The sequence below is a fragment of the Bos mutus genome, chromosome 2 (genome assembly GCF_027580195.1).
Source record: "Bos mutus isolate GX-2022 chromosome 2, NWIPB_WYAK_1.1, whole genome shotgun sequence".
Lineage (NCBI taxonomy): Eukaryota > Metazoa > Chordata > Mammalia > Artiodactyla > Bovidae > Bos > Bos mutus.
In genome coordinates, this window is record NC_091618.1 from 120,647,258 (window position 1) to 120,663,774 (window position 16,517).

General features: G+C 38.4%; 1 long non-coding RNA gene across 4 annotated transcripts in view; it reads left to right on the plus strand.

Annotated features, from left to right (window-relative positions):
• The window catches only part of LOC138990413 (uncharacterized), a 236,290-nt gene that overhangs the window by 181,859 nt on the left and 37,914 nt on the right, over nucleotides 1–16,517 (plus strand). The gene's annotated exons all lie outside the window — the stretch shown is intronic.

Below are 16,517 nucleotides of genomic sequence, written 5' to 3' on the forward strand. Positions count from 1 at the left end.
TAGATGTAGTTCAAAGAGTGTAGGCTTTGGGGTTAGTTTTGTGAGTTGGTGTACATTATTTAACCTCTCAGAAGCTCAGTTTCCCTCATTCAGTTCAGTTCAGTTCAGTTCAGTCACTTAGTCATGTCTAACTCTTTGCAATCCCATGAATCACAGCATGCCAGGCCTCCCTGTCCATCACCAACTCCCAGAGTTCACTCAGACTCATGTCCATCGAGTCAGTGATGACATCCAGCCATCTCATCCTCTGTCGTCCCCCTCTCTTCCTGCCCCCAATCTCTCCCAGCATCAGAGTCTTTTCCAATGAGTCAACTCTTCACATGAGGTGGCCAAAGTACTGGAGTTTCAGCTTTAACATCAGTCCTTCCAAAGAAATCCCAGGGCTGATCTCCTTCAGAATGGACTGGTTGGATCTCCTTGCAGTCCAAGAGACTCTCAAGAGTCTTCTCCAACACCACAGTTCAAAAGCATCAATTCTTTGGCGCTCAGCTTTCTTCACAGTCCAACTGTCACATCCATACATGACCACTGAAAAACCATAGCCTTGATTAGACAGACCTTTGTTGGCAAAGTAAGTCTCTGCTTTTGAATATGCTATCTAGGTTGGTCATCACTTTCCTTCCAAGGAGTAAGCGTCTTTTAATTTCATGGCTGCAGTCACCATCTGCAGTGATTTTGGAGCCCAAAAAGATAAAGTCTGACACTGTTTCTACTGTTTCCCCATCTATTTCCCATGAAGTGATGGGACCAGATGCCATGATCTTCGTTCTCTGAATGTTGAGCTTTAAGTCAACTTTTTCATTAGGTTTCCCTCGTTAGGTTGTTATAAAGGTGAATGAGAGGTTGCATGTAAAGTATAATGCTAAACTCAAGGTCTGGCATCTGATCCGCACTTGCCTTGGTTAGAAGCAGATCAGGAAGAACCTTAATTGTCTAAGTAAAAGGTTGTTTTCTGGAAATTAAATTTAAAAAGGTTCAGAGAATATTAAGAATATCACACAAGTTCTGCAACAGGCAGATCCTGAAAAGCCAATGACTAGGTATAAGAGCATTTATTTCTTCCTCATAAAAACCTGCTGTGAAGTAGTTATGTCTTTCTTCTCTGCAGTCAGCTGGGTATCCAGACTCCCTTAATCCGATGGTGTTGCCCTCTGATGACACAGCTTCCCAAATCACCATGGAAGGGAAAAGAGAGACGGCTGAGGCATAGTGGCTGTCGTGTACCTTCACCAGATGTGATGATTGTGTCAGCTCATATTCCTGTGTGCTGGAATACAGCCATGTGGTTTCAATCTAGTGACTTGTGGTCCTTCTCCGTGACTGGTGTGACAAACAGCATCACGTATTGTATCTGCTATGGTGTGCAAAGAGTAAAATAACCAAGAGATTAATTTGAAAAGATTGTACTGAGAGTTCATAGAGATGGTTGGGAGCAGAAGAAAGACTAGAATCCAAGATGCTCTTCAGAAGAGTATTAGAATCACAGAAGGAAAGAGATCATGTAAGCTTGAGAATAGTTTAGAAACCATGATTTAAAATGTCCGACATTTCTAATGTCAGAGTCATTATGTCTAACGTCAGAAAGAAGTCACAGACATAAAATTCCAAGCTGACACAGAAGTTGAGTAGAAACACTGGCTTTGTATAAAGAGACGAGGTATGGCTAATGAGAGTGGGAAAAGCATATCAGGTGGTCTTCAAAGCAGACTAAGTTATATAGCAGATCACTGCTGATATGATCAGGGGAGGAATAACCATAAACAAGAGGGAAATATACCTCCAAAAGACCTGGACATTCAAATATCTGGGAGAAAGGTTCAAATGTTTCCTATAGAGTCACTGATGAGAAGTATCAAGCTTCTAGGCATGTGAAGAGGGTCTCTGAATTGTGTGGTGAAGATCCTACTCAGAACTTCTCTCTTGAATACAGTAATACTATAATTTTTGTACATAATGACTTTTACTCTAGCACAAAACAACCTTCCAAGCCCAATAGCATAAGGCTCTTGGTTCATCTGTTGTTAAATAGCAGATTGGGAAGGAGGAGGTGAGAAGTGGGGGAAAGGGAATGGAATACACAGGCTTACCCACGTCTTCGTTGTTTTTGATGTTCCATGTGAGAAAAGTGATCGCTGTGCAATGAACCTAATAGGTTGCTAACTTATTAACCAGTGGCATTCTTTTGGCATTTGGGCATTGGATTATTCTTAGACGCCAAGCTATAAATTGATGCTATGGACTGAAATGCTTTCTTTTGATTAAGTTTTAGCTAAGACCCCTTGCTCACATGCTGTATTTGTCTGACTTAAATTATTATATATGACATTTCCCAGGGCGTTAACCATGCACTTCAAGATCCTGACCTTATGTAGGCATTCAAGCTGGTTTACTGGGGCTTAGCTTCTGTTTCCAGAGGTTTTGTTTCTGTGTCTCACCCCCTTCTCAATCACTTGACTAATGTCTTTGATGAAAAAAGCATTCTATTCTCCCGTCTCCAACCTTACCATTCTACTTCACCATGGCTGCCACCATGCCACTGTTCCAAAGTTAGAAGGTGATGGTTTCATTTTTATTTTTTAACCTGTTTTGCTTGGAAAAAAAGGGATGTTCAAGCTGAAGGTAGAATGACACAGTTAACGATCCTTTGGTTGCAACTTCATTCTGTCAGAGATTAGAGAAGAGGAAACCAGTCCTTGAGAGCAAGCATGAGCACTTTGAGTAAAAAGGCATCCTGGAAGTAGGGTATACAGAGCATCCCAGCCCTACAAGACATTTTAAGACCTAGATATAGAAATCAAATCTAAGAGCTCTAATTATTGCTTTTTAGTAATTGTGTATAATAATAGTGTTAGTTGTTCAGTCACGTCCAACTCTTTGCAACCCCATGCACTGTAGCCCACCAGGCTCCTCTGTCCATGGGAATTCTCCAGGCAAGAATACTGGAGTGGGTTGCCATGCCCTTCTCCAGGGGACCTTCCTGTCCCAAGGATTGAACTCAGGTCTCCTGCCTTGCAGGCAGGTTCTTTGCAGTCTGAGCTGCTAGGAAAGCCCCAAGAATAATAATAATGTTACCTTAAGTTTTAACACTTACAGAACTTTATTCATGAATTCAGGTGTCTAGTACTGTATAAAGGGTATGAAAATGAAGAGCAAGCAGTTCTTGCTCTCCAAAATTTAAACTCATATAATTTTATCTCCTAACAGTGGCCCTATTTCAGAGTGCTTCATGGGTGAGCAAAAGAACCAAAATAGAGATTTTAGAGGCCTCTGTTTTCAGGGATAAAGGTAGTTTAAAAAATTAAATAATATGGTAAAAATAATGATTTTTTACGAAACCATAGTTCTGGACTTCAGGCTGAAATCTGTAAACAAGCTAGTGATAAAAGTAAGTGAGGTTATCACATATGAAAGTAAGTCTTGATACAATTAAGAAAATCCTAAAATGTCTTTGGGAGCTTTTTATTCTGTCAATAAACTCAGTCATCATATATTTACAAATGAGACATCTTTCTAGCACCAATTGTATTTTCAGTACTTTATGCAAGAGATAAGAGCTAATTACATAACATCAGGCTCACATCCTATACATTTTCATGGGAAAAACTAGGTTCTGAATCGACCATAAAGATTAGCAGAGAGTCTCATGAATGAAGCCATAACAGAGACCGTTCTCAAGTGAAAACTTTACCCTACATTGGTATTCTCCCATTTTGTCATCTCATATCAATTTTAATACCTTATATCTCATCAGAGAGCAGTTATACTCTGACATGTTCCCTCCTGGTGCAAAATAGCAGCTTCTAAAATATAAATCACTGCAGAGAATTGCTGGATTTAGAGCCAATTCTTCCAATCGAAAACAATAGCAATGTTAATTTCAGCTTGAGAATGATGATTTTTGTATGGTGATATAATGGTGTCAATCACAGCCATAAAATATGCTTCAAATGGGGTACCTTTTTTTGCATTTAGACTAGGGTGACTTCTGTCACATTTCTTTCTTTGGCATGGAAACTGACAATCTATTAAATAAATATTAATCCCTAGCAGTCTTCAAAGCAGCCTCAACCATATCAGGATTTTAAATAACTTCATTAATTGCTTAACTACCTTTCCCCTGAATTCCTGAGGGATGCTTTGATGCTCGTCACTCTAATGAGTTACCAAGTGATTCATGACTTCAACCTGTTATCACGCAAAATACATTTCCAGTTGGAAATTTTTACAGAAGGTTATGCCAGAAAGTTCGTAATGACTCTAGACTTTACAGAGGGCAGATTTTGTTTATGAAGAAAAATAATTTGACTTCTTTTTTTTCCTTTTTTTAAAACAGTATACTCTAAAAGGGTGTAATGTGTCCAGAAGTTCAATTTGGGCAATATATGATCAAAGGAATTATATTTGAATAGTGAAGATGATCTGGATTATTTCTGGGGGCTTCCCTGGTGGAACAGTAGTAAAGAATCCACCTGCGATGGAGGAGTCATGGGTTCAGTCCCTGGGTCAGGAAGATCCCCTGGAGGAGGACATGGCAACCCACTCCAGTATTCTTGCCTGGAGAATCCCATGGACAGAGGAGTCTAGCAGGCTACAGTCCCTGCATTCGCAGAGTGGGACACAACTAAACGACTGAGTATGTATGCACAAAGTATCTGTAACCGCAGCAATGTCTTACTAGTCCTGACTTTCCTTGTAAGATTTCATATCACTTCTCTCTTCCCAAAGTAATCATTAAAAACAGAGGATGATTTTTTTTATTAATTTAAACAGGATACAAATTGAGAAGGTAACTATTTTTTCAAAGAGCAAGAAGAAATTATTTTTAGAAATCTATTTTTCAAAAGTTATGTTTGTTGCTCTCCACTTGAATTGTAATCAAGCACTGAGTATTCTTTATTTATTATTTATTCTTTTTTCATTTATTATTGTCATGCAAACACCAGTACACAATTCTTTTAAGTACTGTACAGCTAATAAGGAGAAGCGTGCTTCCTGGAGAAACCTTTCCGGTAGCCCTCTGCTCTCTCGCGTTCTAGATTGCCGACCCCCCAGGAGTGGTGCTGAGCCATCACCTTAGCATTTCCTGTTGCCTCTGACCTCTGAGGAGTCACCCATTTCCAGGGTTCTGAAAACTAAATAGAGACAGAGGGCTAAAAGAAAGTACAGCTTTCTTTTTTATTAAATTACCTTTCATTGGAATATAGTTTCTTTACAGTGTTGTGTTGGCTTCTACTGTACAACAAAGTGAATCAGCTATGTGTATACATGTATCGCCTCTTGTTTGGATTTCCTTCTCATTTAGGTCACCGCAGAACATTGAGTAGTGTTCCTGTGCTCTACAATTGGTTCTCATTAGTTATCTATTTATTTTTTATTTTTTTAATATAAATTTATTTGTTTTAATTGGAGGCTAATTACTTTACAATATTGTATTGGTTTTGGCATACATCATCATGAGTCCGCCGCGGGTGTACACGTGCTCCCCATCCTGAACCCCCCTCCCACCTCTAGTATCAGAAGTGTATGTCTGTCAATCGTAATCTCCCACTTAATCTCCCAGCCCCCAAGTATGACTTTCTGTTACTTTTCCTTACAAAATTTGTCTTTGAATCAGAGGCCTTACTAGAGATTAAACCTTCTATTTCCTGGAAAGATAATTGAGGGGTAATTGAAAGTTAATTTAAAAAAAGATAATTGAAAGTTAATAGTGGCTTAACTCAAATCTTCTTGTTTATAGCCCCTCTTCTGACTCCTATCTTCAGAACCTGGTGTCTCCAGTTCCCTAGCCTTTCTGGGGTTTTGTGGCACAAATCAATTCATTTTCCTGGAGCCTACAGATTTCAACTTTCTTCTTTAAGATGTGCTGACATTAGTGTTACGCTGTGGATTTTTCTTCTTTTGGTCTTTTTGGATAGTGATGATGTTGGTGATTGACCATCCCTTTAGCAGTGTGAAGGAGTAGAGCCGGGATAACAGATTTGTTGAGGCTGCCATGCTAACTAGGTGTTGACATTTGTCAAATCTTGTCTTTTTGTCAGGGATCTGGGAGTCAACAAACAGTAGGTCTAATTTTCACAGAAAGTATTTCCAGTCTATATGATTGAAATGCCTTTTTAAGTGTTTCAGTCACATGACTCCTCAGAACCGTAGAGATTCCACAGAACTTTCCTGGGTACCTAGCATCCAAGGAAGGCAGGAATAAAAGGTTGTTAGTGGGTGGGACCTTGGGCCACCAATCGTACCTCTCACTTTTATTACTAGTTTTAGTTGTTATATTTTGCATATGATTTTAACTGAACAGAATTTCAAATATATACAACGTTTGAATCCAGTTAAAGTGAAGTGAGCTCAGTCATGTCCGACTCTGTGACCCCATGGATAGTCCATGGAGTTCTCCAGGCCAGAATACTGGAATGGGTAGTTATTCCCTTCTCCAGGGGATCTTCCCAACTCAGGGATTGAACCCATGTCTCCCACATTGCAGGTGGAATCTTTACCAGCTGAGCCATCAGGGAAACCCAAAAAGACTAGAGTGGGTAGCCTATCCATTCTCCAGGGAATTTTCCTGACCCAGGAATTGAACTGGGGTCTCCTGCACTGCAGGCAGATTCTTTACCAATTGAGCTACTAGGGAAGCCCAAGTGAAGTAAAAATACAGTTAAATATAGACTATCTTGAGAGCTCTTGAGAGCTCTTGAGGATAAGTGGCTGACCTTTATGAGACCCCGTACTTTATTACCCTTGATGTGCTGAAACGTTTGTCTTAATTGTTTTGTCTTTGCTATCACTTATATATATATGTAGGCTATGGGATAGGCTTCTGTGTCAACACACAGTCACACTCACAGTGGAGATTCTTTGTGCCTTAAAGAGCTGCTGACTTGGTATTGATGCAAATAGTGGCTGAGTCCCTCAGACTGCACAACTGCTATAATTTGTGGGTTTTATTTTCTCCTTGTTTTTACTCTTTCTCATCTTGTTTGCACTTATACCAACTAATCCAGAAGTTCATGCTTTTTGTATTACCTGTCCAGCATATTTAGATATCACAATCAAATAATTCTTTTACTCTACAAAGTACCCTGTCAATTAGCCCACATTCCATATAATCATCAAGAAAGTATTTCTGTCTATTCCATGCTCACTTTAATACTAAAGATTTCATTTTCCCAGGCACAGAGCCATTTCAAAACTTCATATTTTCAGAAACCTGAATTTTTTATCAGAGGATAATTAATGATACAGGAAAATAATAGACATACGTTCTCTGTTTCATAGACAGCCAAGTGAGAGGTAGGTAAACACCTAATTTATTTCACAAAGGAGCATGTCTCCTGTGCCCTTCTTATTCTTGTTGGGAGTGTTGCTATTGAGGAGAACACAGTTCCCACCCAGATCTTTGTCCCTCCTTGGCCTACTTCAGAGGCTTCCTCCATCTGTTAAATCTGAAGGAATTTATTCCTGAGTCAATTGTTGACCAGTGCTTTTTTAAATTATTAATTTATTTTAATTGGAGGCCAATTACTTTACAATATTGTGGTGGTTTTTGCCATACGTTGACATGAATCAGCCATGGGTGTGCGTGTGTCCCCCCGTCCCAATCCCCGCTCCCCACCCCATCCCATCCCTCTGGGTTGTCCCAGTGCTTTGAGTGCCCTGTTTCATGCATCGAACTTGGACTGGTCATCTATTTCACATATGGTAACATACATGTTTCAATGCTATTCTCTCAAATCATCCTACCCTTGGTTTCTCCCACAGAGTCCAAAAGTCTATTCCTTACATCTGTGTCTTTTGCTGTCTCACAGATGGTCGTAGTTACCATCTTTCTAAATTCCATATATATGCATTAATATACTACATTGGTGTTTTTCTTTCTGATTTACTTCACTCTGTATAATAAGCTTCAGTTTCATCCACCTCATGAGAACTGACTCAAATGCATTCTTTTTAATAGCTGAGTAATATTCCATTGTGTATATGTACCACAACTTTCTTATCCATTCATCTGCAGATGGAGACCAGTGCTTTTAAATCACATATTTAAAATATATAATTTATAAAATATGAAAACATTTATTAGTGGACACATCTCATTGTATAAAAAGTCCAGTATGTGAAATGTTTGGAGGACATTCAATTTTTACAAAAGAAAAGGGCTTGATATAGGACCAAATTTTTAATTATTTGAGATTCAAGGCATGAATTAGACTTTTCTCAGGGTTCCTCTTTGTGCATGTACATACTTTAGAGAAGAAAGCACATATACCAATTGACCATATTCATAACTGCTATTATACTGTCAAGTGATGCTTGATGTTTTTCTATGAAGAGGCAAATAAGTTATAAGAGAAAATTATGTGATATTGAAAAGAGATGCTTCCAGACAAGAAGATGTTCATTGGCATTTTATAACAAATTTTACCCATAGGTTCTTAATTCCTAGACTACCTTACCCTTCTAAAACAAATACTGATAGGTAGAAGTTCAAGAATGTATTTCCTTTTTTCCCCCCAAGCACATAATGAAATCCTCCATGAGTAGAGAGCTCTGCCATGCTGCCATCGAGTAAGATCCGATCAGATAACATTGATGATCTTGCTGCTTCTGCAGCCTTTTTCTGTGCTGTGTCACATGTCACTCAAGGTGAACACCATTTCAGTGTCCTTCCTTTTGCTTTTTATACCTTTCATTAAAGAGAGAGGATACGGATTTTTCTCAGATAGCATGTATAGTAAGAGAATAAATCCTTTACTAGAATCCAAACCACAAAGCACAACTTTCTTAATCAGATAGCAAAATTGTATTAAAAAAAAAAGAAAAGAAACAAGAATCTTTTAGGTACCAGAAAAGTATACAGGTGCAGTGAATCTAAAATTAACCAGTTTGAACTATACCACAAGTCACATTCATTGCCAATGCCAACACAGAGTTCAAGTTCCGATTACAACATTCTTGTACAGTTCTGGTAACACCAGACTGTGGCTGCATTGAGCATATTAACTGTTTATAATAGATATGTGACGGTTGAGGAAGGTCAAATGCTTTGGTTTTTATGGTTTATGTGTTTGGTGGGGCTTTTACAAGTGCTAAAATATATTGTGGTCTCATCACTCAAAAAAGATACCCATTTATTTACACCCTGGACAAACTCTAGCCTAAGTGTTTCAACGGCTGAGTGAGTAAGCAGTTTGAAGGATAAATCATCTTTTCTCATAAAGTTTTAAAAGGACTAAGGTTAAGCAATTAGAAAGAAAATTAAAGGAATAAGGTCAAACAGATTAAATAAAGATTGATTTTTAGAATAAGACTTCAGCATCTGTTCTAATAATAGAATTTGGTGCTAAAGGATTTAGCATAAAGTATAGAGAAAAGGAAATGACTTCTGAAGTCATATTATTAGATAAGCGAGTTAGGATTCTTTAGTCACTTGGACTAATGGATTCGTACTCTCTAGTCATTCAGCAAATTCATCAATTAAGTACTCAAATAATTCCCCAAATTTTCCAAGATAGTTGGGTACTTTGAAATAACTAAGCATAGTCTCTGTCCTCAAGATAGAAGGACATGGTATTAGATAATATAAACACGTAAGTACACAGCTATGCAGAAAGGAAACAAAGTCCTGGGTAAAGTTGGGTAAGAAAAAAAAGGGCAATTTACAAGAAGGTAAAACTTAATTTCTCCTAAAGCTCAGAAATGTGCTTGATTTCTTTCCTGAGCACAAAAAGGAAAATAATGAGTCACTAACTAATCATTTTTGCAAAAAGCAGTTTTAGTTTCCATTGTTCTTTATATATCTATTTATAATAATAAAAATGTGCGATAGAAAGAAAATAATCCATAAAGTGAAAAATGTAAAGGTTTTTAACTTTGTAAGAATTATAGTTCAAGATATAACAAATATTTATAAAAAGAGCTAGCTATATTATATGACTTAACATTTTCATATTATGACTAAATATATATGTTCATCATCTTCCCTTCCATCATGCTCCCTGTCCAGTATTTCCTAGCTCTAATAATTGGCATCATTGCCTAAATCAGAAATGTGGGCATCATTCTTAATTATTACCACTCTGTCAGGCTTCCCTGGTGGCTCAGCTGGTAAAGAATCCACCTGCAATGCAGGAGACCTGGGTTCAGTCCCTGGGTTGGGAAGATCCCCTGGAGAAGGGAAGGGCTACCCACTCCAGTATTCTGGCCTGGAGAATTCCATTGACTGTATAGCCCGTGGGGTCACAAAGAGTCGGACACAGCTGAGCGACCTTCATTTTCACTTTCATGATCTTAAGGATAAAGTTTAAAATCCCTAGGTTGCTTTCCCAAGCCCAGTCTAACCCGGAACCTGTTTGCCTCTCTGGCCTCACCTGCCTTTCTGGGTGCTCCAGCCCTCTTCCTTCCTCCACCGCAGTAATGCTGGGGATGCACTGTGGCACCACTCATGTCTGGGTTCTCAAGCAAATTCTGCCTTTTGCACAAAATGTTCTTCCCCTCCGTCTTCCCACACTGCCCTTCCCACTATAGTCGTAGTTTCCTACCAGGTCCTCGGTTTACTTAGACTTTCCATAATACGCTTTTTCTTGACTTCTGTTCTTAAGTCTTTGGTTTATTGGAGGGTTTATTAGAGTAGGTGCCCCTTCTATTGTTATTGTATATTTACTTGTAAGTCTCACAAGTTCATTATTGAGAGTCGAAATGGTATCTTATTTACCATTAGATTATATCCCAACATGTGGCATGTGGTCTGGCATTCAGTGAATATCTTTCGGAGGAGTTAGTTAATAATAGACATTTTCTTCTACAAAGCTTTGTTAAAAAGAAAGCAAAAACTCTGCTAATATCTAGCGATACAGCTAAGCTTCCCCAACACTATTTGTAGATAGTTCTGTGGTATTATTCATACTTGACTTTCTTTGCTCACAATCTTTAACTTAGGCAAGCTAAAAATGTTGACTGCTAACATTCATTAAGTCCTTACAATCTGTCAGGTACTTTCTTTACAAATGTGTTACATTCTTTACAAACACTATTTAATTTCAGTTACTCTGTTGAAAAACATGGCATCCAATCCTCTTTCCCCAGTTTTATTGGGGGTATAATTGACAAGATTGTAAGATATTTAAACAATATATCATGAGGATTTGATATATGTGCGTGTTATGAAAAAGATTCCTCCTACTTAGTTAATTAACACACCTATCACCTCATATATGTACTCTCCTTTTTTGCTGAGAACATTGAGCTACACATTAGATCCTCAAAGCTTATTTATTGTATAGTTGAGTTTGTGTCTTTTGACCAGCCTCCCCCTAAGTCCCCAACTCCTGGGTCCTGGCCTGCACTATTTTACTCTTTGTTTCTCTCCATTCAGTTGTTTAATAAGATTCCACATATAAGTGATACCATGTAGTATTTTTCTTTGTTAAGCTTGTTTCACTTAGTGTAATGCTCTCCAGGTTCATCTGTGTGGTCACAAATGGAACAATTGCCTTTTTCTTTAAAGACTGAATAATACTCCATTGTATACATAGGCCACGCTTTATTTGTCCATTCATCTATTGATGGGTACTTAGGTTAGTTCCATACCTTGGCTATTGTAAATAATGTTGTGAGTCTTGGAGTAAAGATATCTCTTTGTGATCATGATTTTGTTCTTTGGATACATACCTGGAAGTAGATTACTGGATCATAGGGTAGTTTGTTTTGTAATTTCTTGAGGAACCTTAATACTGTGTTCTCTAGTGACTGTACCAACTTAGATTTCCACCAACACTGTACAGTCGTTCCCTTTTCTCCACATCTTCAGTAACATTTGTTGTCTCTTATCTTTCTGATAATAGCCATCCGAACAGGTGTGAGTTGATTTGCATTTCCTGATGATTAATAATATTGGGCATCTTTTCATGTGTCTGGTGGCCATCTGCATGTCTTCTTTGGAAAAATGTCTATTCAGATCCTTGGCCCATTTTGGGGGGACTATTTGGTTTTTTGCTCTTGAGTTCTATCAGTTCCTTGTTTTGGATATTAACCCCTTATTAGATGTGTGGTTTACAAATATTTTCTCCTACTCCACATTACCTTTTCTTTTTGTTCATGGTTTCCCTTGATGATCAAAAGCTTTTTAGTTTGATATATCCCACTTGTTTTTGCTTTTGTTGCTTTTTCTTTTGGCATCATATCCCCCAAACCATTAGACCAGTGTTGAGCAGCTTATTACCCCATGTGTGAGACTTGTACACGGTAGCCTTATTAGCCAGCAGAACCAGCAAGTTTGGGGACTGGTCTATGGGGCAGCAGCCACAAAAGCTGCGATGCAGACATGTGTACAAACTCCTTCCAGGGAAATACTGGTGACTTAGAGCCAGCTTCAGCTAGAAGGAAAGGGAAGTGTCTGCAGGCTCCCCTGGTTTTCAGTGATGACCACAGCAAGTCCCTAGATATGTGCTAAATTAGCAGCCTGACCTCCAGGCAGCAGCTTCCAGAGTATGCAGATAGGTTCCTTTTAGGGAAAGCCTGGGGAATGAGTGATTTTTCTCTGCTCCGTCTGTGCTGGCAGAGGAAGAAGAGCCATGGTGAGGGCTTACGGACATGTTAACAGTTGCTCACTTGTTTGCTATATTCTCGTGGGTCTCTTGATGAAAGCCTCACTGACTTTCAGGGCTAGGTGTTTGGGGAATCCACCCCCAGGATGGAAATCATAAAAGCTGGGACCACTAACTGGGGGGTCCAAACTCTTAGGTCCTCAGGGAGAAGCTGGCAGTTGGGAGTTTGCTACTGACTGTATGTTAGTGTGTTGGGCTTTACGGCAAGAGTCTCAGACTTTCCATTTCATTGTAGGTATTTTTTTCATTTATATTATGTGTAGGAGTTGTTCAGCTACTTTCTGGAATTTTCTCAGAGATAACTGCTCTGTGTATAGCTATACACTTGTTATGTCCGTGAGAAGGAGGGATGCTCAGGAGTCTCCTGTATCACCATTTTGGTCAGGCTTCCACTTACGCTGCTTCACCTTCCCATTTTCTCTCTTATGACCCTGGTTTAAGCTACCATTGTTTGTCTCTTTTGTAAAAGGTCTAATGTACTGAAATGTAATTTACATAGCACAAATTCTCACATTTAGTTTTGCAGTTTGTAAGTTTCAGCAAGTGTAAATAACTGTGTAACAACCACCACAACTGAGACACAGAACATTTCTGTGACCCCAGACGTTTCCTCATGGCCCTTTGCGGTCAGTCCCCCACCCCTCCCCATCAGTGCTAATATCTGATCTGTTCTCTTTCTCTATAGTTTTGCGTTTTTAAGATTTTTATAGAAGTGAAATATTAAAGTGTCTAGCCTTTTGTCTTGGTGCAGGTAGCGGTATTTTGTTCCTGTCAGTGCTGAATAATGTTTTATGGATATACCACAGTTTATCTCTTAAGCAGTTAATAGACATCTGGGTTATTTCTAGAATAAATAACTATTTATAAAAAAGTTTCTTTAACGTTCTCATACACGTCTTTGTAGAGACAGATTTTTTTTTTTTTTCGTTTGAGTGAACATCTAGCAGTGGAATTTCTGGATTATTTGTTAGGTGTATGTTGACTTCTGCCAGAAACTGCTGTTTCCCAAAGTTGCTGTATCATCGTGCAATCTCACTAGCAGTGTATGATTGTTTCACTTGCGCTGCCTCTTCCCAACACTTGGTATTTTCAGGTTGCTTTTCTTTAACGTTAACTGATATTAGTACATGGACAGTAGTGTATCATTGTGCTTTTAACTAGTAACCAATACGTTGAGAAATTTCACATGTGCTTATTTCTCCACCTGTATTTCTTTTGTAAAGTATCAGTTCAAATATTTTATAATTTGTTTTAAAGAATGTGGTATTTATCTTCTTCTTTTTTTTTTTTTTGAATTGTATGAATTATTTATATATGCTGAATCAGTTACTTTAAGAGGAGGTATGTGTTTTGCTAACAAGACTTTGGCTTATTTCCTTTCCTAACAGTGTCCTTTAAAGAGTACTTTCTAATTATAGAGAAATCCAATTTATTATTATCCTATGTAAGAAACCTTAATTAAACTGAGGTTGTGGGAATTCCCTGGTGTCCAGAGGTTAGGACTCCAGACTCTCTCTGCTGAGAGCTCACATTCAACCCTTGGCCAGGGAATTAAGATCTCACAAGCCTGGAGTCACACCCAGAACAAAACAGAAACCCAACCTGAGGTCATGAAGATGTTCTCCTATGTTTACTCCTACAAGTTTTATAATTTTAGGTGTTGAGATAATGCTAGAAATGAATATTTTTGCTTAAGAGGTTCATTTTTTGCAGGTCATCACTACACCTGGATCTTCTCTGTTTTGTAGGAGCTGATAAGGTCTTAATATCTATGCTTATTTATATTATCCCAAGAAAACATTTGCTTCCATGGTAGGCATAGACCAGAACTGTCTTGTTTGACTCTCCTAGACATTGTAAGTAACTAATTTGGAATGTCTCTAGTTATAGTTATCTAGACTCAACTTGACTGCATCTGTGCATGCCACATCTCTGTCATATGAGCAGTGAACACTGAAGCAGATGATGCTGGTGGCACAATGACAAATTAGATCCAGGTGATGTGACCTGGTCGCTTCTCTTAAGTACTAATGGTAAATCATGTTGGATATGCTTTCAAACCTTCTCTATAGAAGGTGGTATCCTTAGTCTTCCCTGGGAAAGGAAATGGCAACCTTCTGTAGTATTCTTGCCTAGAAAATTCCATGGACAGAGGAGCTGGTGAACTATCAGTCCATGGGGGCTCAAAGGGTCAGTTGGAATTGAGCATGAGCACCATCCACACTCCTAGTATTGTAGTATTGTAATAAGTCATGCTTTCCACTTGGTAACATTTTTCTTTACCAGAACCAGAAGATACTGAGTAACAAAGGATGAATGATGACTTTTTAAACATATATTTGCCTTTTTTATTTTTTAAGATGCCAAAGCAGATTTCATGATGGTATGTATAGAACTTAATTTGATTTTTAGAGTTTTCAGAAAACTGGAAATGAATTTCTCTTCTGGTTGGATATCTGTTGGGTTGTTAGTTCCTCGTCCCATAAATTTCCTCTCTATTTATTCTGTGTTATTCCACATGGATTCTATAGATTTGATTTAAATTGCACCGACTTGCACAGACATATCTACCCTAGAGAAGTTTGACTCTTTTAACATTCTATTCACCACTAATGTTTCTGTTTCATTTGGGCTTTTAATTTGGATGAATTCCAAATTACTATTTATTCTGATAGAAACACTGCTAATTACACAAAGCATCTTAATAAAGAATAGAAACACAATTCTGAACTTCCTCTTTGTAGTATTCTAATACTTAGTGGCTTTCAAATAGCATTAAGGAACTTTTATCCTATATCTATTATCCCATGCTATTAAAACTCTTGCTACTTGATGTTTTTCTAATGTTGAGCAAACTTTATTTATTTACTTTTTTATAGTTTTTTAATTTAAATTTATTTATTTTAATTGGAGGCTAATTACTTTACAATATCGTATTGGTTTTGCCATACATCAACATGAATCCACCATGGGTGTACACGTGTTCCCCATCCTGAACCCCCCTCCCACCTCCCTCCCTGTACCATCCCTCTGGGTCATCCCAGTGCACCAGCCCCAAGCATCCTGTATCCTGCATCGAACCTGGACTGGCGATTCATTTCATATATGATATTATACATATTTCAATGCATTCTCCCAAATCATCCCCCCCTCTCCCTCTCCCACAGAGTCCAAAAGACTGTTTTATACATCTGTGTCTCTTTTGCTGTCTCGCATACAGGGTTACCGTTACCATCTTTCTAAATTCCATATATATGCATTAGTATACTGTGTTGGTGTTTTCCTTTCTGGCTTACTTCACTCTGTATAATAGGCTCCAGTTTCATCCACGTCATTAGAACTGATTCAAATGTATTCTTTTTAATGGCTGAGTAATACTCCATTGTGTTTATGTACCACAGCATTCTTATCCATTCATCTGCTGATGGACATCTAGGTTGCTTCCATGTCCTGGCTATTGCTGCTTGATGTTTTTCTAATGTTGAGCAAACTTTAGATTCAAGGACTTATGGAGAGTTCTTGATCCTTCAGATAAATCTTAAATTTCACCAACTAGAAACACTTAAGCAAACATATTGGCTTGCTGCTAAGGTTTTAACATAAGTCACCAGAGTTGTAGTGAAAATAAAGGAATAAATTTTATTTGCTCAGTCCTGACATTTCTCAAAGTCTGTTAGTCCCTCAGTCATGTCCAACTGTGTGTGACCCCATGGACTGTAGCTGGCCAGGCTCCTCTGTACATGGAATTCTCCAAGCAAGAGAATGCTGGAGAAGTTTGTCATTTCCTCCTCCAGGGCATCTTCCAACTCAGGGATTGAACCCAGGTCTCCTGCATTGCAGGCAGATTCTTTACTGTTACTGGCTCTTATTCTCTTGTTCCCATCTTCATATTACTATAATCGATTGCATTAC